Source organism: Prinia subflava, chromosome Z, assembly GCF_021018805.1.
Source record: "Prinia subflava isolate CZ2003 ecotype Zambia chromosome Z, Cam_Psub_1.2, whole genome shotgun sequence".
Taxonomy (NCBI): Eukaryota; Metazoa; Chordata; class Aves; order Passeriformes; family Cisticolidae; genus Prinia; species Prinia subflava.
In genome coordinates this window covers 32,062,142-32,087,921 of record NC_086283.1, presented here as the reverse complement: position 1 = coordinate 32,087,921, position 25,780 = coordinate 32,062,142, and positions in this window count along the sequence as shown.

Below are 25,780 nucleotides of genomic sequence, written 5' to 3'. Positions count from 1 at the left end.
TGGTTAAAAGGCAAGAAAATAGCAGAAAATTCCACTCTGCAAGAGAAGTGGTCTCTGTCAGGCCTTAACAACTAATTGGGCCGTCATTTCATTTTAGGTGCTGATCGTTTTGGATATTTGGTGTGGTAAAAAATTCTATTCAATGATAAGCAAAGGGTTTGGTGCTTTGGAGTGCCACTGATAAATAAAAGGGTGCTGCTGTTTTGCTGAACACAGAATTATTAAAAAGAAAGGCAGCTCAGGTAACTAATGTGTGGCTTGTCGGTTTACTAAGGCATCAGTTACACCTTGCAGCACTTGCTGAGCTTGTAAAATAAGCTGTAAAAGGTCTGAGTCGCCTTTTAGCAGTTCAAACGAAATACTTATCTCTGCATTTGAAATCCCTAAGAGGGAGTGCACCTAGTTAACTGTTCCCAGAAGGTTTTGTGTATACTATTGAGTCATTAAAAACACATATGATGACAGTCAAAGACCCTCTAAATAATTAATGTTTTATGTTTTTTCACTGGCGGGTGGCAGAGGAGTCATATCCAAAAGGCTTGACTACCCCTAATAAAGTTCTTTACCCTCTATTTATTTCCCAAGATTTTACATAAAATTTATATGTGTGGTAGCCCCCGGGCGAGCCACAGAGGAGCTCTCCCTTCCTTTGGAGAATTGATAGCATCTAAGCTGTTTCTCAGCTTGTAACGATCCTTCAGACAGTCTTTCTAAGAGATTTCCCTGTAGGTCATGGAGAGCAAGAAAGTGCACAATCCCGTGAGCATCTGCAGTATGCTAATCCTTTGTTTTTGATTGGTCATTGCCCTAGTTCCTGGGTTTTGCCTTCCCTGATTGGACAATTTTGGATCCATTCCCTGACTGGTAGTTTCCTCAATCATTGGTCCTTTATTGGTTTATAAACCCTATAAAACCCTGTGTTTCGGTGCCCTCAGGCCTGAAAGGCTGAAAAAAATCGTTCTTCATGTCTTTCTACGGGGACTTGCTGAAGCTCCAGACATAACATCCTAGACTAGGACAAGAAAACAAAATCAAGTATATATTCTTAATGACATTCATTGCCTTGGATGTTAGCATATAACAGACCAATAAAGCAAGCCTAATACCATAACCTGCTCTACACAGGGGTATTAAGTTTGGCAGATAGTGCTCCATGTGTGGAAAAATATAGAGAGCTAGGCACAAGACATATGTAAGTATGTTGAGAAACAGAGCAAACAATTTTGCTCTGAGCAACACAATATTGTAATTCTGGCTTAGTACCTCGTGGCTCACTTTGGGAGCCAAAAGATGTGCTGTTTGAAAGCAAAACAAGTGAGAGACTCCAAGTCAGAAATAAAATCTAATAGGAGAGAGAAAAAAAGTAAATAAAAGCAATAGCACAAAAAACAACTGACAGAGTCAGAATACAGCCTGACACCCTGTTAGTTAGGGTGTTGGTAGCAGTTCAGATGAAGCGGTCTTTTTGAAGCACTGATCCTGTAGAAAGTTCGGGTAGCTACTGTCCTCTGGGAATCCAGTGGGTAAGACCTCCTGTGCGGTCCCAAATCCCAGGTTATATCTAGGTGGGAATGCTTGGCTCCTCCCCCTGGGCAGAGCATCTCACAATGGGCTGATACCATTCTATGAGTCATGCAGTGGGTCCTTGATTGACCATTAAACAAAGATAGCTCCCGGAGGGAGTTACCTGTGACTCATGTGGCAATGCATTGATGACCCATTTAAAGAAGATAGTCCAGAGGGAGGGGGCAAGGGAAACACTGCGCCACCTGGTTTCCACAGCTAGTGAAGATGGTGATAGAATATATACTTTGGGCGTATTTTACATTGTAATCTAGGACACAGGGGCATCAATTTCAAGCAGGCAGAGAGAGTCAAGTGAGGTAGGGGGCCAGCAGTATCTGCAGAGGATACAGCTTGAGACTCTTCTTGCTTTTTCAATGTCTCAAAAATCACCCTCCAAAATGAAAGTATACACATTACTTGCTTGTGTTCTGTAGTAGCTAAATCATAGAGCTTAATCCCCATATCATCCCAATCAGCAGTTGTACAAATAGAGGAGCTACCCATTACAGAATAAGTTTCAAGTCCAGCTTTGACAGGGATTTGCCATGTTGTGCACGCAAAGTATGCTTGAGCTTAAAAACATCTCTCTCTTTGTTAGACATGCTTTGCCTCATTTACCCCCTGGCTCAACTCTTTTTCCATGGAGGGATTATTTTGTGCCTACTCCTTGTTCTCTCACCAGCATTTCCAGTTCCAGGGTAACCAACTGCAACCAAATAGGCTGTTCTTTGTTCTTCATATGGAGCAATCATCGGCAATCGAGAGATGGGGGCATTCCGAGTTCTGATCAGAAGACAAATTTATTGAGCATACAAGTCATTTATATATGGGTTTTCTTGTATGGCACACATATAGGATTTGGTTTTTGGTAACAATTTGTCATTGATTATACATTCTTTATGACACCAGTTACTTGGTAATCATTACAAAGTTTCACAACATGTTTCTTTGTCGCTTCTACACCAGGGATCAGATATCTTTGTCTGTCTCTCCCATGGTTTTTCCTTGATCAAACCAAAGATTTTAGGCTGCTTTGTCAGTTATATTGTCAGACTTATTTCTCATAATACCAGTCTGATTTTGGACCTGGTACTTGGACTAGATCTTCCTGCATCACTACAGGATAATCCTGTACACTACACGATTATCCTGATCGCTTCAAGGCTGGCAAGGAAAAACGAGAGTTAAAATGGTTGTGATCATCCCTGGAGGATGACAAATCATACGGTTTCAAAAAGTGCCCTCTGGTTACAGTAATTGTTTTTGAAAAGCAAACCTGTGACCAAACCCCAGATCTCTGCTCAAAAATACCTCCATAAATGAGCTTGGAAGGACTGAGGAGGAAAAAGAATAGAGGTGGCTGTCTTGATGGCATTGATTGATGTCACCCTTGACCAAAAACCAGCTAAAACCAACCCAGCACAATCAAGCCAACCCAACCAACAGACCCAGCACTGTATTTCCTCTTTGAGATACTAGGACAGGGTTTAGCCTAGAAGAGGTCAATTCCATACTCAAGTCTTTGTTGTACTGTAACTACAGGAATTTTAGGAGAATGTGAGGCCACAGACATAAAGCAAAGAAGGGAAGGGAAAAAACAGCAGCAGGAGGAGAAAGCAGTGCCCAGAGACAGTGTGGAGGAAAAGGTTTATTTCCTTTTTCTTCAGCAATGAGGAGAAATAACAAAGGAACCATGCTAGTGATGCTGTCAGGGTGTCCTCTTGCAAGGCTGAGGAGAGTCCTGGCACCTGGAGTCCCTCCTCTTTGGGAGAGACTGGAAAACCCCAGTTGAGTTGTCCCTGATCTGTCAGGGAGTGGAGGGCTGCAGCTGCTGCCCTGGCGGAGGCACATGCCACTGCCACCACCTCCTGCCCCAGATTGTCCTGGTGCTCCTCACACTCTGTGAGGATAAACTTAGGTGGGGAGTAGCTGTGACCCTCACACAGAGCAGTCTTCGTTTTTCCAGCTTCTTCCTCCTCCATAGAGACTGTAAGGCTGCTGGTGCACGTTCCCATCCACGAGCAGGAACTCAGGGTTCTGGAGCTGCTAGACCTGCTGCTGGCTGCTGGGCTAAGAGTCTCATCCCTGGCAATGTGGGAGTGCAGCAGCCTCTGCTCCACCTTGCTGCATTGGTTCATAATGATGTCGATGGTGCTCTGGACTAGTGACACTGTATACTCCTCTAGGATGTCCTGCAAACGCTCGATCATGATCTCCTCGTCTAGGCCATACGTACAGAGATAGCACAATGTACTCTCTATGAGCTACCATTGGTTTCCATACATGGTCTCCATTCTCTGGCACAGCCAAGTCTGCACAGGTTCCAGGACATGCTGTTATTGATGCAAAAGTTCTGCCCACACTTCAAACAGGACACTGCCCATGGCTTGGAATGGTGTGTCTTGTGAAGAAAATGGACAGGACACCAGAGGAGGATGGCAACTAGTCTCATCCAGGTTGTCAGGAGCTCTTCCTCCCTAACTGCTGGCTGCTGGCAGCTCCTCAGGGACTGTGATGGATGTCTCTAGATGGTCATCTTCTCCATGATCAGAAAATCAGACAGTCACTTTTGTTGTTCTGCAGACTGGGCACACTGGATTTCACAGTGTCCACCATAGCATACAGTCCAGGCAGACCCCGTGGTGGCAATAAAAGTCAAGTGCCTCGCCAGAAGGGGCAGCTCTGATTTTTCTCTGTGGCCATCTTTGTGCTCTGCAGCATGTTGGGAAGAGCAGAGGATAAGGAGCAGAGGATAAGGATAAGGATAAGGTCATCTTTGATGGCATCATATCTGCAGGAAGGAGATGCCATGGTCACCAACTGTCCTGGGGCAGGGAGAAAGAAATGGGCAGGCCACCCTCCCAGCTCCCTGAGTCTTATCATGCATCCGCAGCCACTCCAGAGGGACATTTTCCTGCACAGCTCATCCTCAATGCTGCTGCATCTACAGTGCTCAGGTGCCTGAAGCAGACAGGGCAGGGAAGATCTGCCAGTAACAGGAAATACCCAGCACTAAAGAAGCTTGGCTTGATCTTCCAGACCTCACAGAATTGCTTGGATGGATTTCAGGCTGGAGCCAGGACTGGCCCAGGTTCTGCCAACTCCAAATACAAGCAGTGAGGGATAAGAGTTTCCAATATATCTGTCCATGATGTCACAGCCCACTGCTTGATGGCAGCAGTCTTCACATCCCTTGTTTGTTACAAAAGTCCTTCTCACTCTGCAGACACGTGACATAAGCTAACACTGGGGAGTTCATGCTGGAGACAAAAACCTTTTTCTCAAGATGATAGTCTGGCAGGGATGAGATTTCCCAGCAAGGCTTTTGACATCTTTGTGTTTGGGGGTTCAAGCCTCAGCTGGACAAAGGCCTGAGTACTTGTAACTGCAGCATAAACTTTTTTTTAGCAGAAGGTTTAACAAGAGGTCCACTGCACTCACATCTGTTCTCTGATCTTTCCCTAGTCATGTGAGAAAAATCAAGTTTAAATGGTGATCAACAGAGTCCATATCAGCAACTTTAGAGGGGATAAAAAATACTGGGGTTTGGATTCACATTCTATATTTTTACAGCATTTGTCAAAGTATGAATTGTCCCACACTACAGCACCAAATCCCGGCAGTACAGCAGATGAGCTCAAACTCAGATTGTCAAAAGTATTTCCCTCTGGACTGAGAAATAACTTACAGTCATGAGGGGTGTTTGAGGCAGACAAAAAAATAATTCCCAGGGCTTTCATATAGTCTAGCCGGTGAATTCTCCTTGTGTAACCCTGTCTATGGGAGCAGTTCAAAAATCTTTGTATTTGCATAGCAAAGTGTTTAGTTTTATTTGAGATCCACTTAGTAGTATAGACAGAAGGCTGTTCAGAAGAAACTTTTAGAAATAAAGTATTTTTTTGTAGTTTACTTTCAGATACAAATCAAGCTCTCCTTGAGCAGCAAGGATTGGACTGTCAGAATTGTTTCTTCCACACCTTGTGGAATAATGACAGTATGGTTCTGCATATCCAACAAAATTAGATAAGTCTTATTTTTGGAGAGGGGCTTGGTGAGGTAGCTTGGGTGTTGTTTGTGAAAGATAGTGTATTTGATCTATGCTAATGTCAGAGAGGGGCTCAGGAAAAGGACTTTATTAAGAAAGAGAGTTAAAAAGCAAATAACATGAAAACAAAGTGTTATGAATAAGATGTGATTGGCTCATGCCAATGAGAAGGAGTTGTTGAGTATGGTGGGGAGAAGTTTTGTTGGGGTTTGCAGTACTTTTGGCATGTACTTTTTGTCACAGTATAATTTTGAACCTTTTTCTGCTCTCCCTTCAATACTTCCCTCCCTTTTTGTGGTTACTGCTTGGCAGTTCTACCTTACAGGGCCATAAAACATGTAGGGAGGGAATATATTTGCCCCTTTGTAAGAGGCCACAGGGAGTAGGGGGACACATGTTGCTGAGAGGCCTGCCAAGTGTTATAAATGGATTGTGATTGGTGATAATGGACATTGTAACTGTAATTTATACTGTATTATATACTATACTATAGAATATAGAATATACTATATACTATACTATAGAATACTTTAGAAATAACTGTTAATGAATACTTTAGAAAATGACTGTTATAAAGCAATAAAAAGAATTAGGTTACAAGGCAGATGTGCCCCTTTGCAGATGTTGTATGTAAAAATAGGACAAAGGATGTAGTTTGAGATAAGCAATGTCCCAGGACAGAGTCAGCTTTGGAAAGAAAACGAAGTCGGGAACATTACAAATTACGAAGTAAAAGTGTAAAATAGAAATGGCTTTGAGGATGTACAAAGTTAAGATTATTCCAAGGTAGAGAATAGAATTAGTAATTTTATCTGTAAAATAATTTTTTTGGAACATAATGTTTACTTACATAACACAATGCTTAATACACATGTGCAACCTGTGGGGTTGTTCAGGGGACAGGTAAGGAAAAGCAGATGCCTTCATCCCAGAAGACCACCAAAAGAACACCAGAGACCAGAGACCCCTACCAACAAGGGGAGCATGCACTGTAGAACATAGTTACGTAGATTTCAAGAATCAGAAATAAGAGGAGATGTACGGGGAATATTAATCCATATGCATTAACCTATAGTATATAAACTCTAAGGTCAGATTCTTTTGCTTGTACATGAGGACAGAAATGGTCCCACTCTGTACCCTAATCGGTTTTGCTTATGTCTTATTAGAACCTTAATCTAAATATGCTTGTATTCATCTATATTCATTTCAATATAATTATATTAATCTCAATTAAAACTTGCTGCTAAAATTTAATTTGGATATTTCATGGGACCTTCATTTATAACACAAGGTAACATCACGCCACCAATCAAGATGTGAAAAGGGCTCCATAAAGGAAAGGCACAGAAGGACTGATTGACAGGCCTGGGGGGAGATCCAAGTGTACATATTTTGGCAAAGCTATGGACTGTGGGAGGGGCCAGAAGGTCATCTAAGGACTGCTTATGAATATTAATGAGGATGATGCAATCTCAGTGTATAAAAGGCGTAGATGCCATTTTGTGAGCTGAGCCTGTGGTAGGCAAAAGGAGTCCTTCCAAGCTCTGAGCAATGCTGCCCCCCGTTGCTTTGTAATTTTTAATGGGTTCAAATCAAATTTTATTTTCTCTTTTCCACCTGGGTTTTGAGTAATTTATAACAAAGGATATCTACGAAAACTTATTTGCAGTATTTTCTTACAAAGATGTTTTTATCAGTGTTTCCCATTCTATTAATTTAGTCATTTTACTCCTACTTTTTATGTTCCAGGTCTGTAAAATTGCAGCGTTGTGATTCACCTCAAGCTTGAATTCTTCCTTATCTGCTCTTCAGTGATCTTCCAGTTGGATCTTTATTTTTTCTCTTTTAAGAAAAAGAACTTTAAATATAAATGCCTTCTGTCACATGGCATTAAACATATCCATAACATCCTGTTTCAAAAATACAGGGATTGAATGTTGGGAGTTTTTTCTGGGCCCTTTAATTATAAAACACACGTGGATTCTGAGGGGTGAGAAAAGTAATCAGCTATTCAATGACATCTGTTTTCTGTTCATTGGGTATGAACCTTGCAAGAAAATATGTAAGGCAATGACAAAAGGAGTTTTTTTTCTATGAGTCTGTAATTTCAGGCACAGCACCCTGGGGGCAGGACTGAGTATGTACTTCAGTGAAATCTATCACATCTGCTCCACTGAAATGTCATTCCTAAGCAAAGCTGAACTGCTGACGTGTTGGGTTTGTGCAACTTCTTTAGTACATGTTTGGGCTTTAAAGTGGCTTTTTACTCTCACTGCTGGACTGACTGATGTGAAGTCCTGAAGAGAATGAGCTTATTTTTTTTGTAATTTTTTTTAGCACTGCAGAAAAAGCATGAGCAAATGGGATTGCAGTTTCCCACCCATTTATGAATTTTTAAATTACTTTAATGCTGAAAATATTCTTGTGATAGCATCACATTCTGCTGGCTTTCCTCTGCTATCTGCCCCCATTCATAGTGTAGTGGGAAAGGTCGGAGCAAGTGGTAGGAATTTTTGGTGTTTCCTCACCTGGTGAAGGGTGAGGGTGAGTCTGAGGCATTCAGGTGTCTTTTCAGTTTTGATCAAATAAGTCGACTGGCACACTGCCCATCCAGTTTGAAAAAGTGCAATAGCGTTTCCTACCAGTTCATATCTCCCAGTCTCTGGGGTGAACCAGGAACTGAAACACACCCAGCTGATGTTAATGAGTAGCTTTACTGCTTTCCTGATTTCCTAATATTGACAAATACTAAAGCAGAATGGGGCTGCAACTGTGACCTTGCATGAACCATGGCCCCATGTTAGCCAGCCATCTCTAACATCATTGTCATGGCTGGCAGCAGATACCTTCGGTTCTCTGGTGCGTGCAGGTTGTCTCTGGCACTGACAAGCTGTCTAGGCTATATAACTTCCCTGAGTATTGCTCTGGGTTCTACTGACTTCCCTTTCTTTTGAATGCAAAGTTGACTGTGGCTTTGCCATCTGTTCAGGTGGCAGGAATTCTTGTCTAAGAATCTTATATGTGTATGTAAGGTGATGTATGTAATGTGGATGTATATGTATTTCTTAGACTGTGAGAGATTCTATGTATGTGCATCTTTTGTTACATCTTCTGCCTTTTTGTAAAAAAATAAACAAAAAGGGGATAATTCTGTTCTGTAAATAAGTTCCTTTGTGTTTGGGCAGCCATGGGAATGGCACAGCCTGCAAAGAAAGCATTGTTGTATTAAATGGAACATGCTTGAAGTTCATCCTACCGTTTTTATTTCGAGTATGAAACTATTTTCTGATTGACTCTGTGAAAAATGCGAAATCATTAATTCATGTTCTTATAGTTAATGAAATATTATTGAAAACTGTAAAACTGTATATGTGTGTTGTATGAAAATGTAAATTTCAGGACACCCTGTAACATTTTGTTAAACCAAAATTATGAAAAGGCAGGCGCCACCCCAGAAGGTCGTAATCAGAAATAGACAAAAGGTTTACGGGAAACCGGCAATCTCCTCAAGCACTGGGAGGAGACCCATCAAGATAAGGTGGCAGAACAATCAATGGTTCCAGACTACTCTCTCTCCGATCATCAAGCCTCATCATCCATATCTCGACCATTCATCAGCCATGAGGATCTATAGAAACTGTACATTAACATATGAACTGAGAGAAAGAACTCTTTCCAGCCTAGTCGGAGACACCCTTGTATCACCGTGGAGGCCCAACCACGAAAACAGACTGGGGACACAGATCTGGGTGCATCAACAGCAGCAGGGCAGAAGACCCTGCCCTTAGTTTATTTTTCCATTATATATCTGTGTCAAGGTGACCATGGATTGGAGAAGGGTATCGCCACCTCTCCTGTCACATTGGTCCAGGAGGCTGTCATTCAACCTCCCCTTGTCTTGGAGAAAGAATTCATAACATTGCCAGTATTTACAAAACATGGTCCTGTGTTTACAATTCACCAGCGTGAGAAACTGCACGTTTCTCCTTTAATATGAACGCTCAGCAAACCAGGAAAATTCATGGCAACACCCTTGGATTTGAATAACTAGCCGGGAAACAAAGGGAAATATGGGGAAATATTGCCAAGGGCAGAATAAAGTGTATAAAAACTAAGCCCCTAACCAGGCAAATTTGTGAACTGAAGGGGAGACAGCAGACGGCCAAGTTCAGTGTCTCATGGTTCACCCTTGGTATTTTCCCTGGAAAAACGCTGTCAAGTATCTCCGCTGTTGGTGGGTTTACCGAAATTCTGTAATTCGATCTTTTGATTAATAAATCAAAATTATTTAGTTGGAATATTTTATTGGCATTTATAACAAATCAGATGAAACCCAGGTTTTCCCAAAATATTAGTTCCTGTGTCAGAGTTTTAAAAGAGCTGGGTTTTTTGAAGTTTGCATATTTTAGCCAGAAGAATTTATGGCCAGACTAAACCACATCCTCAGAGATGTAAAATATTTCTCATGTGCCTCAAATGCTGAATAGGTACACTTCTGTCAAAGAAATTCACACTCTGTGGACATTAGCTATCCATAGTTTGTTCAAAAGCTGGTCTCTCATGATAGTGCCTAAATGGAAAAGAAACTCTGCTATGAGAGATGGCTTTCATTCATGCAGTGGTGGAAGTACCAATTTTTATATTGGCTATTTCTCCACATATAAATTACTTCATGGCAGTTTTGGAATGATTTTTATATCACTGAATAGATAATAGCATTGTCTTCCTTTTTTGTCCTCAGTACAAAGAAAACTCAAATCATAAGCAGTAAGAAGTCAAACTGTGACTGTGACTCTTTTGAAAATGAATTCATGAAGCATATCTACTGAAAATATGAAATGTTTGTGATTAATTCTTTGCAGAATCTGTCTGAACTAAGGTAGATAAGCAAATTACTTCAAAGGGCCGTGAAATGCATCTGTTCAGATGTTCTATTTAAGTGTATGTTTCTTACTATCAGTTTTGCTCCCTTCTCCAACTGCACAGAACTTAGTGAAAAATAGAGCATAGTTTAAACTTCATACCCCACACCATGAGAAAGCTTGGTGACAAAGACAGCCTCAAGTGCTCGTAGTTACCCACACATTTTACCTCTGTACTTCCATTTTCTATCCCCAAGGATATACTGGCAGAATTTGAATGCTATCAAATGGCTACTACCTGTTTTAAAAGTTAGTGCAGGAGCAATATGTACAGAGAGGTTGTTGATTCTTAATCCTTGGAGATACTGAAAAGCCATCCAGGAATATTCCTGGACAGCAGGACCAAGATGTCCCTGTTAGAGCAATATCCTTGGGTCTGATGACATGCAGAGGTCCCTTCCAGCCACAACCAACCTACTATTCTCTGAAAACTATTGAATTGCTGTCCTTTTCAGGCCAAACCAGGCTATGGTCTGGCAGTCAGTCCCTTTGACACAATTGTTAGTACAGGGCAACATGAGGTGTGGAACACCACTTACCAGTGAATACGTGTTGGTGCAGGCAGGAACTTCTTATTGTAACATTGCTGCTAAAGATATCAATAAATCTGAAGCAGCAGATTCAGATGTTCAACTAAAATGCATTTAATTTCAGGTAAATTTAGAGGATGAAATAAACAAAGTCATGAGTATATGGAAGCTCTCATTCAGTCTCAGGATTCTTGGAAGAGTTTGATTAGCACATCTCCTGAAAAATGTACACTGCCTAAGACCCAAACCATGAATGAGTTCTGAAAAATCTTGCTTGAAAATCCACTCTTGGGAAAGAAAACACTTGTAGAAATAAAATTTCATATGAGTCTTACCCTGATTGTGATTTTAGTAGTCTTTTAGTCAAAGAATCAGGCATTGGAGTTAAAAATACTGTTTCTTAGAAGGCTTGATGGATGAAAGTAGAGAGGTGGTTGTATGGAGGCTCAAAGCACTTTAGGATAAGCAGCTCAAGGAGTGATGGCAACATTATATTAGTGAGGGTGGAAAAAGAACTTCTGGTAGTTCTCACATGCTGTGCTTACAGCATTGCCAGCAAGACCTGGAATATAAGGGTCTTCTTACGCTCTGTGAGAAATGAGTATTTCTTTCCTTACGGCAAAGTAAGTTGAAGCAGCTGAGTGTTGTAGAATATCAGAAGATAAAGGGAGAATGTGTGTTTCTCAAACACTGATAGCTGGAGGGTCATTGAGCCAACTAAGGACTGTTGGCCTTTATAGACAAGGGTTGTTTTTAACAGCCAAGAACTGTTATTATTTACACAGCCATATGAATGAAGATTTGGGCGGAGGAGAGCCAGATAGAGATAGGACAGCTCTTCAAAGGGACAAATATCATTGTTGGAGTTCCTGGAGATAAGCATAATGTACACAACAAGCTCAGGAATGAGGACACGGTCTTTTGATGCTTTCTTAAATCCTCTTGTTGAACAAAGGGAGATAAATTTTTGATGGTACAGCAGAGTCTTTGGCCAGCATAGCGTTTGACATAGCAGAACACAAGGTTGTGAGATTTTCTTGTTTACAAACTACATATACAAACTACATTTCCCCTCTACAACATCAGACAACCACTCTGCTAAATGCACCTCTAGCTGTTACCAGAACTGAAGTTTATTCGCTTTTGATTTACAATAGTATTCTCCTAATTTTATGCAAAAGATAAACATGGATACCATGTAGTGGCAGTATTCATATGCCAAATCCTCTGAGGTGGAGATTTCATAATGTTTTTGAGTAAAATGTGTCATTAAATTAGGCCATCTACATGTTGTGATCCATCTGGTCAGGGCCCAGGCAGCAAAGTAGCATTGCTAGAAACAACATTTGGAAATGGAATAAAAAACTGGAGGCAGTTCTCAGATTTTGCAGAACATAAGGTGCATTTGAAAATGAGCATGTCTGAAATGTCTTTTTCAAACTTGTACTGCAGATGAAAGAAAGCCCATTACTACAATATGTGAAAAATGTGAAGATGCAAAGGCTCAGGAAACAGTGGACTAGAGAGGCAGAGTCATATTAAGTACAGCCTTAAGTCCAACACTTGGTACTTGATGCACATGGATATCCTTTATTTGGCTTTATTGGCCCAAGTGTCATTGTCATTATATATTGCCACATCGGATGTTATTGTAATAAATTAATCACAGAGTCGTCATGGACTTGACAGAGAGAATTTTACTCTATACAGTGCTTAAATTCTCAAATTAAATTGTACACTGCTCTGCTAAAAGCTTCTATACAGAGAGAGATTTGAAAAATATGTTGCCAAATTGAAAGACTAACAAATTTTTTTTTCCAGTAAAATATAGTAAAATCCTAGTTTTTATCCCCAAAATGAATTTGAAATCTACTCAATTCCTCTGAATGCTGGTGTGGAAGCAGTTAAATACACTCAGTAACAAGATATGTCTGATATGGATTGTTTAACAACTATTTTCATCACAGAAATGATAATTCAAGTTCAGAGTGATTTAGGCACATGAAACACATATGATCACTCAGAGCCAAATGTCCTTTATGTCTTTGGGCATATTTTTTAGCTTAGTCCTATTGCCAGGAAGAATGAGAAATAGCTCCTGCAAATTAATTATTCTAGTAAGTATTCTTCATGGAAAAAAAGCCCTGGAGTTTTCAATTACAATATGTTTATTGTAATTAAAAACTTGTAATCAATTGTAATTGTAATCAATTGTATTGTAATAAATTCCCTAGGTAACTGATTTATCCTAGAGAAGTGTATCATTATCTCCACTTTTTCAAAAAAGCTTCACTTTTGTTAACTATGCCAAACTGATATAACACTACAGAAAAAAATGTCATCAGGACATTTTTTTTAATTTCCTCTTAGTAATACTTGCTTGTTTTTAGCACAAGAGACACCATGACACTTTCAGAAATGCTGCTGTGCCTGCTGAGGAATCCATGTTGTTCACTTTAAGCATGAGCAGCGTGTTCATGGGTATTTCAACCAGTGATCTAATTTCACCTGGGTATATGTAGAAAAGCAGATGTAATGTTTTGATCAGCATTAGTTACAGGTCAAAGTGAACCCTGACAATATTTCCACCTGCTTCTGCTCTTGCACTTCTGCACATGGTAGGAAGGACACTGCCTACTTGAGGTCCCTGGAAATTTTTGGTGTACTTTATTACAGCATTCATATCTTTTCCTCTTAAAAGCTGTTTAGGTTATATTTTCTGTTGTACACAGGTTTTTAAGACACTACTAAATAACTACAGAAAATAAGAGCACATACTATTTTTCCTGTGCAATTCACAGTGATCCAATATTTTTGTCATTTGAAGACAGTAATATTAGTGGACATAAAAGAACATTATATTTACAGAGCCACTGAGTTATTGAGTGTGAATATGCCACAAATGTAAAGAGCATGCTGTGTATCTAAGATGAACAATAACTAGTTTTAATTCAGATTCTATGAATCTGTGGGTGTGTGCTGAATATATTTTTCCTGTCTCATATGTTATCCTCAGCTGGTCAGGATTGCAATTCTGAAGTGAAAATAGTTAGCCATTCATCACACTGTAGACAGGGACTAGCCCATCAAGCATTTCAACATAGCACATATCAACAGCCATGTATGCTGGGTGAAAACAGAAATAATGACAAAATTTCTGGGGTTGCTTGGTTGTTCTAACATAAGAACAACAGAATCATCATAGAATGATGCTGGAAGGAGCCTTTAAAGGCCAATCAGTTTTACCCCTGCTTCCATAGGCAGGGACATCTTCAAGTAGATCAGGTTGCCCTTGAGTTCTGACTGACTTCAAATATTTCCAGACATGGGGCACCTACCACTTTTCTGGGCAACCTGTGCCATTAGTTAACCACCCTCATTATAAAAACCCTGCCTTGGAAATAATCTGTAGGCTAAGACAAGGGCTTAGAGTGCAACCAGCAGCCATCAAGTTTTAAAGATGTTCCTTGTACAATTAAATGAGGTGACTTTCAAGACTCCGTGGCAAAAAATATTTAGGGTCTTCGCAGGCTCTGTTGGTTTGTGGTGCAGCTGTGGACACCTGAGACCTGCAAGTCTTGAGAGGACTGGAAAAGCCAGTTGGGCTTGTGCAGAGCATTTTCCTCCCTCCAGCACCAGACTCCTCAGGGCTTTCTACCTCTAGATGTGGGCAAGTATGCTGGCTGGAGGACAACGGGAATCCCTTGGGAAAGGATTACAGGCTACCATAAGTTCACAGTGTCAAATATCTTGGTAAATAAGAATATCTTGAGCTAAAAGTTGACTTGGGAAAAATTCTTACTCTCTAGGTGACCATGGTCTTTATCACAAAGAAAGAAAAAAAATTTAAAAAATATTTTTAAAATATTTAAATATATTTTAAAAATTCTTGCATTTGTACTTAATTAATTTACAGTATTGTGTGCTGTAACTCACAAATTGCTTCACAAGGGCCTTGGTTATACTGAATTTAATTATTCAAAACTACAGAATGAATTATTTCTGGATAGGAATTATGGACATCTTATTTCCTGTCTTTAATATTTATACTGAGACCAGAACATTTTCATTGTATACCTGTGGTTTAAATATTCTGCTGTATGCTTCTGTCCTTTGACAGCAGAAATTCCTGTACTTGCATGTTCAGGATTTGAGTTTATGATTCTTTAAAAAGAAAAAGATCCTTTTTTTTCTTGTAAACTTTTGCCAGTGAAAAAGTTCACTAGCATAGCATGGAAAAAAAAGACATGTAGTGTACTAAGCTGAAACTTACCTGAATTTTTTTTATCATAAGAAAATACTCTCAAGTATCTATATTTTAAGTTACAACAGTAAAGATTTTGTGGAATTAGGAAAGTAAAATAATGACTGAGGAAAAGCTAGAATCCTTCTATACTCTGCTCTGGTGCATTTTGTAGAGAAAAATCTTATGATTTTCAGGCTGGGTTTGGTTTTTAGTGTCAACCCTCAGAATCATCTGTCCTCTGAGAAGCAGTGAATGATTCAGTATGCATAACAAAGCATGCTGTGTGTGTATCGCAGATGAAGTGACAACTATTTAAAGTACACAGGGAACATCATAGGCTTCACAAGATGAATTTGTTGCTCTTTGAATAAGAAAACCCAACAAACACAGAGCAAATGCTGCTACGATCACAATGGAAATTGCTCAGACTATATCTTACAGCAAACAAAACAAAGGTATCGAGGAACTGGGTGCCTCACCTCCTTCCTTTCCCAATATTTCATCTGTCCTGATTCACCAATTTCCCATCCCTACCTGTCAGGCCTGGGACAAGCAGAATGTACGTGACCCCAAATCCCCCCTCCCTATGGCTGAGATTGCCTTTCTGATTTGTAGACTCACTGAAGCACTCTCAAATATAGTGCAGAACCATTTAAAAATGTCTCTTGTTTGTGCCTGAGTATGCCATTGCTGTGGAAACCCTCTGGCCAAAAGTGGTCAACACTGGGTAGCCATGAACTTTTTTCTCTTTTTTCTGACAAGGGCATTTTTCTTCTGGGTATACCTCTTCTCAGGTTTCCTGTCAGTTTCTGCACTGAAGCATGAATGATGCTTCATTCATTCATCATTCAGTAAATGCTATTTTCTAATGATAGTTCTCTCTTTGTGTCAGGTTTTCCTCAGAGTCCAGCCCTGTGGTCAGCAAGCCATGCAAGAGTGGAGACCACAGCTTCTGCACACAGCAAATCAGGATGTTTTGCTCCAAAGCCATGTCTAGAGGAGGGCCGCAGAGCACAAATCTTGCGAGGAGTGACTGAGGGAAGTAGGGTTGTTTAGTCTGGAGAAAACGAGGCTTGGGAAGACCTTATTACCCTTTACAAATCCCTAAGAAGAGGTTTTAGCGAGGTGGGGTTCAGGCTCTTACTGCAGGCAACAAGTGTAAGGACAAGAGGAGACTGCCTCAAGCTGTACCAGGTGAGGTTTAGATTGGATATTATGAAAAAAATCTTCATGGAAAGATTGTCAGGCAGTGGAGCAAGATTCCCAGGGCTGTACTGGAGTCACCATCCCTGGATGTATATAAATGACATGTAGATGTGTCACTAAGGGGCATGTTTTAGTGGTGAGCTTGGGTCCTGGGGTGACAGGACATTTTCATGCTTTGTATCCCAATCGTGTGTTTCTGTTCCCCTGCTCTCGGTTTGTTCTCTCTATAGCCGCACCTCTCCCCCAGCTGCTTGCTCTCTCGCTTGCTGCTGCTAGCTTTAGGATCGCTTTGCTGGCTTTCCTCTCTTGCTTTTTTTCTTTTTTGCTTGCTTTTTGGCTTTTTTCTGTTTTTGTTTTTTTCCTCTGCTACTTTTCAAGAATGTGCTGGGGACCAGAGTCATGTCTTTACCCATACAGGAGCATTCGCTGGAGGTGCAGACATTTTTCTACGTACAACATCCATTGGGCAATTTTAGACATTGCTATGATGAGCTTGAAGGCAGACACTTAAAGATATGTTGGTCTGGATGAGTTCTTCTCTTTTTTTCTCTCTCGGTCTCCTTTGTCTCCTTCCTCAGGCAATATCTGCTCTGGTAGAACATTCATTCTTTTTACTGCAGAAATAGAATTAATATCATATGCACTACAAAACATCTTTGATGGTAGTGTCTATAACTTCTGTGCAGGCAAATGCTTTTGACTTCAACTACCACAGCCTGGTTTAGTGGCCACCAAATTATGACAAGCACCTGCTCAAATTCTGCTGAATTGCCTTTCTTCACTCTTCCAGTGATTACTACTGTATTTACTCTGAACAAGAGGTTGTCCAGATAATATTTTTTCTGTGTTTGAAACAAATAGCTTAGCACTTTAATCATTGAGAGAAAAAACCAAAAGCGTCCTTGACATATAATCAAAATTTGCACTTTTTTTAACTTCAAATAATCAAAGAGGACTCACTGCTAAATTTCTGGACTCACTGCTAAATTTCCATGTTATCAACCATTGTTAAAGTTTTCAACATAAAAGTTGACAACTTTTATTCTGAGTTTTTAATTTTCTTGTGGCTTTACTGTCTTACTCATACGCAGTTTAACTTTCCTAACTGCCAACTCTTATTTGAGGGGCTCTTATTTCCCCTTCGAAGAGATTTATTTTTAAATGCCTTCAACCTTCTTTAAATAGTTGGGATTGTGTCTAGATTATTACTCTCACCACTTTCTGTTTTTCTCCTGCTTCTAAATTCTTATTAACTTTTTGTTATGTCAGAAACCCCCCACACACACACATTTTGAGAGATGTTGTGTGAAGTTAAGTGATAGTGCACAATTTAGCTATTTGCTCAGCAGAAGTGGCAGCATAAATTGTCCACAACTGCACATTTATGGGGCTAGTAATGTTGCGTAACAGCTAAAACTGAGCTAAATCCACCAGCTGAGGTACTTTTGAAAAGAGATTGAAAATGTCTTTTTCTTCCACATATGGTAGTATGGGACAAACTGGAAGAGGGAGAAGAGAAAAACTCTTGCAGTAAATGCAAACTTCAGCTTTCCTCTGTTTCTTGCACTTGGCTGCTCTGGAATAATTCTGCCATTTATGAGAACCATCCCACTAGGCTGTTTTTAAATGGTTCTCAGCTTCTTCTTGATTTTCCTGTGTGTCATTTCTCTGGGGAGAATTTCGCTTTAGAATTGTTTAATCTAAACTCAGATTCTGTCCTTATGTCATAATATTTTCCTTCTCACCTGGTGGTGGCAAAATTGATCTTTCCAGGGTAGAAGCCTTTGCATAAAAGCAGCTATTCACAATGTCAAGTCATTGAGATTTTTGTTAGCACCCAAAACAAGGGGAAGGTTCAAAATTTTTCATTCTGAAAATTGACAGTGGGAAAATGTCTATCACCTGAATATAACCATTCTTTCTAATCTCCTCATTTCTTTTTTCCTATAAATCAAACCCCAAAGATTCCTTCCATCTGCTTTGAAATAAGGAAAGGCTTTGTGTTTTTTTCATTTCCATTAGGAACAGCAAAAACCCCCTTTGTGCTCAGGATCTCTGTGTGAGTGAAACCTTATATTTCTGAGACAAAGCAGCTCCTCCCGTCTCCCGGTCTGGTCTAGCTTCAAGAGGAGGCACTTCATTTGGAATAAGTATTGGCCAATTAGCTTATAAAGCTCTTTAAATACATAATGAAAAGCAAAATCTGGAGGCATAAAAATAACAAGCTAAAATGTGCTTGTCTTTGTCTCAGGTCTGCTATATCAGTGGAAACTGGAAGAGAATCCCTTTCCTCAAATATTTAATTTCCAGCCTCCAATTGCAATCTACTATCTCACTTATGAGCTCTTTAAGTTAGGATGCTATTCCCCTTCTTTTATGTGCATTAGGACAAGGACACATTTTTTTGTGCCTCTGCGAGATGAACTGCTTTGCTATCAACAGTTTGATATGATATAACACTTCCAGATATATAATATTTCTCTGTTTCAGATGTGTCAGTGTGTCTCTCCAGGAAAGTACAGAACAAATCTGACCAGAGACACAGACTATCAAGCTATCAGGCAATTGACTGACTCCAAACTTACTAGTTGCCTGCTTTCTCCTGAATTTTTCCTTCCCCGATGATGTGATAGCGCCATTACAGTATTTTTTCCCTTGTGCTGTTATAGTGTAGCCCTCAGTAGAACTCTAGATTCCCATCACTGCTTCTCACTGCTCTTTACCAAAGCCAATGAGTTCACAAATACATAACATTCTATCCTTCCTCAAAATCTATCACTACATCCCCAGATTCTTACCCTCTTCTGCCATCATTCCCACTTTTACCAGATTTTGGTTGATTGAGGACTTTCCACTGCACAGTGACATGCTCATCTCTTCCCCACTACAGGCAGCTGTGACATCCTCTTGTCCATCTCTCAGTAGAACAAAGTTTTTTGCTGAAGATCATGGAGTTCTGGGATTTGAAAGGAAGCTAAACATTCAGTAGCAAGGGCCAAGTGACAGGACTGGGATCTTGACTTATGTGTTCTGTGCCACCTAGGCAGCTCAGCCAAGGGCTTCAAAATATCCACCTCAAGCAGGGTTACAAAATTACCTTGTGAACATTGTGTCTGCCAGCTGGAGATTGGTATTTGGGCTAATACAGGGAAACTGGTGTATCACTGATGCTTACCCTTCAAGGTTGCTGGAGCAAGATATTAGGACTTGTGAGGATGATTTACTTGCCCTCTAGAGATTCTTACATCAAACGACAGATCATTAATCTCTTCTTTGTGAGACACTTTGATTCGGTTTTGTACCTGAATCCTGACTTGCAAAGATCTTCTCTAGCTTGGACTCCACATAGATATATGGGTGTAAGGATTTGTATTATCATAGATTAGTTGTAGCGGCAAGGGACTTTTAATGGTCATCTAGTCCTCCTCTTCCCAAAAGCAGAGATACTTTCAATGAGATCAGGTTGCTCAGGAGCCCATCCATGCAGTGATGTGTCCAGTGATGGGGCAGCCACCAACTCTCTGGGCAACCTGTGCCAGTGTTTTACTGCCTTCAGTGTAAGAAACTTCTTTATACATAGTCTGTATTGACCCTCTTCCATTTTAAAACTATTCTCTTTTGTCTTCTTATAACAGTCCTGCTCCAATAGATCCATCTCTTTGTTGTGAAACCCAGGCATGTGATGAAGAATGTCTAAGCTGACTCAACAGATATTGAAGGAAAATTTTTGATTGGCTGATTTTTCCCAGTGGAGGAATTTGGACCATATGCTGGGGCACAGGGTGTGACTCTTGGGGATAATCCTGTGCAAGGCCAGGGAAATGATGATCCTTGTGTGTCCTTACCAACTCAGCTTATTTTGTGATTCTGTGTAAAGAGGCTCTGTAGGGACTGATCAACCCTTAAGTCTGTTTTTGCTAGAGGGCTTACCCAGAGCTTACAAAACCCACCAGAATTCATACATACTTTGTGATCTTCATTCTGCATCAGAGGGAGCAGTTTCTCTCCTGCAGGAGGCACATCAGTGAGGAAGACAAACTTTATTTTTTGTTTTGTGGCTGAATACGTGAGTGACAGTTTCTATCATCAAGTGTAAGGTTGCAGTGTCTTGGTGTGAGCTTCCTGCTTCAAGTGCACTGCAGACTTCAATTCCAGAAGACACCAAGGGTCTCTCAGTGTAAGAATACTGATAATTTATTTTTTGCCCTCCCAATGAATAAAATTTCTTACTTTCCCTTTCCAGAAACAGAACCATGCTACATTTTTGAGCTTTAAGGATTTATTCATCTCTTTTTAAATTCATCCTCTTAATTCCAAGGAATCTCCTTCCTGCGCTGACATTAAAATATTTTATTATTTCCTCTAAATGAGTAATCACTATTAATTTTTATTTACTTTTTTAAAAATGAAATGTCAAGACGCGACCAGTTTAAGTACATAATCTTGGTGGTTATTTTGAAGATTTGCTTGTGGTCTATGATTTGTCTTAAATACTGTAAACTGACAGTTTTATTAGTAGATTTAGGTGGAAGAAAAAATCATTTAAACTCATAACTGGTCATTTGAAAATCATAAATTTACTGAAAAAAACCCTTTTTCTCTTGACTGTAAATACAGATCTTTTTCATTGTGGTAACAAGAGGTCTTAGGTGAATGTGCTACGCCATATAACTAATTTGTGAGGATGACTCAATGAAAAACAAAAAGCAGCTTAACATATATGACAATCAGTGTAATGAGCGGAATTTCATGGCAAGAGACAACATCCTGGCATAGGCAGTATTTATGGGGGAAAAAATTAAAAGAAAGAAACAACGAATCCCTATAAAACACCCTTCAAATGTGTGAAAAGAAAATGAAAAACCAAAGTCCTTACCATTGCAAATTAAGCAAACATGTTGTAGATGGAATTAGGAAAATAATTCCAAAAGAAGAATTTTTCCTTTTTTTCCTATTGCTGCTAAAAGGCTGCACTTCCACTCCTGGACCATGTGACGATTTTTATATACCTAAACTTGAACTATCTCCACAGAACTATATTGTTTGCAACTGTGTTCAAATGTGATTTTCCTATTCTTACTCAAACTGTTCTTCCCAAATTTAACGAAAAACCTCAATAGCTTCAAGAGCCAAATAGCTTCTAGAAGCCTGAAGTTGTCTTGCTATGCGCATGCATGGAGTCTAGTGCATAGTATCACCAAAGAGATCTTAAAATAAGTATCTTTTCATAAAAAATGTTTGGGATAACTTTGTGACTGATAGATAAATATCATGAATTATAACTACACTAAATTTTTCATGCAGAGCTTTACTTCCAAAACTTTGTTGACTCCTGCTGATAATTGATTTCTGCTTTGAAGATCTATTTTAAGGCTGAACTAGTAAAGTTTTGCGCTGCCTTTGCCAGTGTTTCTATCAGCAGACTTTTTGTCCTGTTCTTTCACGTTGCTTCAGGCAGTCTGAACACTTGCAGATACCCAGTCTAAGTACAAGATCTGTGTTGCGAAATGAATTAATTGGTCTCCCTCTTAAACTTTGCCACCTGTCAATACTGCAAAAAGCTACAAAGACTAATGACTACAGTGGAAAAACAAACATAAAGGGTTACCAGTTTCTTGGTGAAGGTGTTGTTGATGACCTATTGCTTGAATCTTGGAAGCTGATTTTCTGCTGGATACTCCCACACTTTGTAGGCAGAACTGTCACAAGTAGATCTAACTGAAAATTTATTTTTCCTTTTTTTTTAATATATTTTTTTAGAGAATAGTGACATTTCCTTCCTTCCTTCCTTCTGAAATTATAAGTATAACTACTGTTTTATCTCAGATTTGCTAACCTTGGAAATGAATGCTACATATTCCCTTCCATAAGGCAATATTAGTCTCACAGATCTTTGCTGGTTTGGAGCCAAGGTGATCCTTGACACTTTCCTGCTTGCCACAGAGCAAGGGTGAGGTGACCTGACTCCTCCAGACTGTGTTGCAGAATAGGTGTTCAGATCTCCCTCGCTTAAATTTTAAAGGCTACCTAGATCTTCACAGCATTTCAATATCAGTCACAGAAATTATAATAGTTGGTATTTGTGAACTTGTTCTAAGTGTCCAGTGTGGAAAGTGGATTGATACCACTGGCTGACACTTCTTTGCATGACATATCTCCACCATAAGAAAATATAGTCCAAATATGTCCCTATAGCTAAATGATTCATTATACTCAAATTGACAATTCTGTCACAGCTGTACTGAATTTCTCTGTACTCATCTCTTTTTTGCCTTGAATTTCTTTGTGTTTGGGGGGTTTTTTTATTAGTGGGATGAAAAGTGTATTGCATACTTGATATTCATACTCAAAAAAAGATTTTTTTGTTTTGGTTTGGTTTGGTTTTGGTTTTTTTTTGTTTTGGTTTTTTTTTTTGTTTTTGTTTTGTTTTTTGTTTTGTTTTGTTTTGTTTTTTTAAGCCCTGTGATCATTCTGTGTGTTTGTTGGAAGAGCATGAGCAATGTCTCAAGTTTTTTCTGTCTGAGAATAAAATTATTCCTTGGGAAAGAAATGAGAACAGTATTAGGAAACTGGTGTTTGTTTGGATTTGGGTGGAAAATCTGTTTCAACAGTTTATCTACAGAGACATCATAAGGAGCCACAGCAAAGACTAATATAACAAGAACAGTAACTGTGGGGTGTTTTAACATATCAGGCTGAGATATTCCAAAAGTGGAATGAATGTTAGAAAATTAGCTAAGAATAAATTTATTCTCAATAGAAGTTTATCCATCTAAATTAAACATGATTATAAAATATTTGGCTTGTTTTACACAACATATTTTAAATTATTACATATATTTAAAATATTTTAAATATTACATATTTTTAATTATGGCATAAATAAATAAAGCACAACTAAAATTTTCAGTATCTAAAATAGTACACTCAAATTTTTAAAAACTCTTGAGTTTTTTTCCAAAATGTCTTACTAACCTACCAAACCACTTATTTTTATAAATTTCATACACAAATAAAATCTCCCCTCACCAACATTTTAGTAAAGAATGTTGAACTGTTTCTGTGTTACACTTGACATATATTTATCAACATTAAAACCAGATTGCTGAAGATTATAAGAACAAAATGCAGATGACTTGTAAATAAAGTTTAGAGATGAGTACAAAAGATAAAACTCCATCGGTATTCAATGGCTGAAGTTCAGGAAAATACCTGAAGCTGACTGAAAACCTTCTGCTTAATTGATTGGAGCCACGTGATTATCAAAAGTCTGCAAAATGAAGGAGGCAGCTTTGAAAGTGGCAACATTCTGGAAATTGTAATAAAGAGTTGTCTTCTGCTTTCAGGAAAAGCCTGAAAAGGAATTTAGGAGACATCTTAGTGCAAACCCTAAAAAGCTTAAAGATCTTGGATTACATTACCTAACTAGAAGATTAGAAGTTGGAAGATTCTAACTCGCTTCACCTGCATTAAGAATGATTAATGCAAATAGAAGTAGCTGTTTAAGCAGCCTTCTGATGCTATGAAATACCATCATCCCCATCACATAAGTGCTTTTCTTTGATGCCAGTTTTCAGACTAATTTCAGGCATATACTACCTTCAGTAGCTGTGCATCAAATTGTCATTTTAACCTTCACTACACTGTTTTGCATTCAAATTCAGATTTCAATAGTGAGAATTCAGATTTTAGTAGTGGGAATTAAACCCTTAACAAGAAGTATTTCTAACCTTCAGTGTTTTGGTTCTCTACAGACACATTTTGATTTCCAGATGTTGTATCTGTAAATACTCTTTAGAATAGGAGGAAGACACCTTTGTAGGCTCAATTATGATTTTAAATTGTGGTTTGAAAACCAAAAATTTTTAAGCAAACAGGCTTAAGCCTCTTGCCAAGGGATATTCCATATCATACATCAGGTTCATGGGTAAGACTAGAGGGCTGCTCTTGCCAAAGCTGCCATTGCTCAGAGATTACCTGGGCATATCTGACAAGGACCGGTGGTGAATTCCTTCATTCTTATTAAATGGTCTTTACCTTAGCCCATGGGTTTGCACCCTCCATGAAGAAGTGGCTCTATGGGTGCCTAGCTGCTGATCTGACTTAGCCCACAGAAACCACAGAGCCTCTAGATGAGTGGCCTGGTTGGAGGTTTTTCGTTCTTCCCTAAACTTGAAAGCCACAAGAAGATAATTAAACTCCAGGGGAAAAAAAACCATTAAAAAAAACACCTTTCCGTGTATTTCCTAGAACACTTAAATCCTATTAAGGGACAATTTAGGGAGTGTATGAACTATGAATGACTACCAACTTTTTTCTCAGAACAATATATTTCTTTCATTACTGCTCTATAATTTTAGCCTTTAGGTGAAAAAAAATTCCTGTTGTGTTTATATTAATTATATTGCACACTTACTGTATTATAGCTTCTCTTTACAAGAGCTCCAAAAGTATTAATTTAATTTTCTATATCTCCCAAGAGAAGAGGTTGATGTCAGCAAAGCCAAGGACTGTGAAACAATTCTAATTGCCTAGCTTTCAGTTTCCAAGCTAGAGGTTATAGCCACGTACGCCCAACCAAATCCTTTAGTTTGGTATCTCTGCAATCAACAAGTGACTTAATACAAAAAAAGACAGCCTGTCAAAGGTTTTAGCACATGTGCTTTTGCTATAGTAGTACATACCCTAAAAATAATTACTGTTGAGTTACCATGGACTATTCTCCAAGGAATACAGGGAAGTCAAGTACTGATATCTTTATGGTTTTATTTTCTGGCTTAAGTTATGCATAAATTACTTTTGTGTATGTGTATTTTTAAAATAGAAAACACTTTTTTTTTGCCATATGTTTAGTTGACAGGTTATTTCATAACCTTGTAGGCACTTGTACTTTCCTGTGAAAAGCTGTGTGGACACCTATTTTTAAGCTGTGCCATGGATAAAACAGCACAAATTAAGTAGAATTAATATTTGCTGTTCAGCTAATTTCAGAAAAATCTCCACATTTCCATTTTCTCTGTGAAAAGAGCAGTTTCTTTTTTTTCAATATCTAGTCCAAGTAAAGCCAAAAGATACCCTCAAAGTCCTCCCATCTAAGAAAACATCATAGAAACAGATATATGACTTTGTTCCAGGCATTCTAAAGTAATAATAATGCTGTGCAGAACTGCTATCATGTCAGATTTAAAATACTCTTTTTTTCAGGAAGGATGGTGTGGTGGTGGGGTTTTGGTAAGTGTGATAAATGACATGGGATAATTCG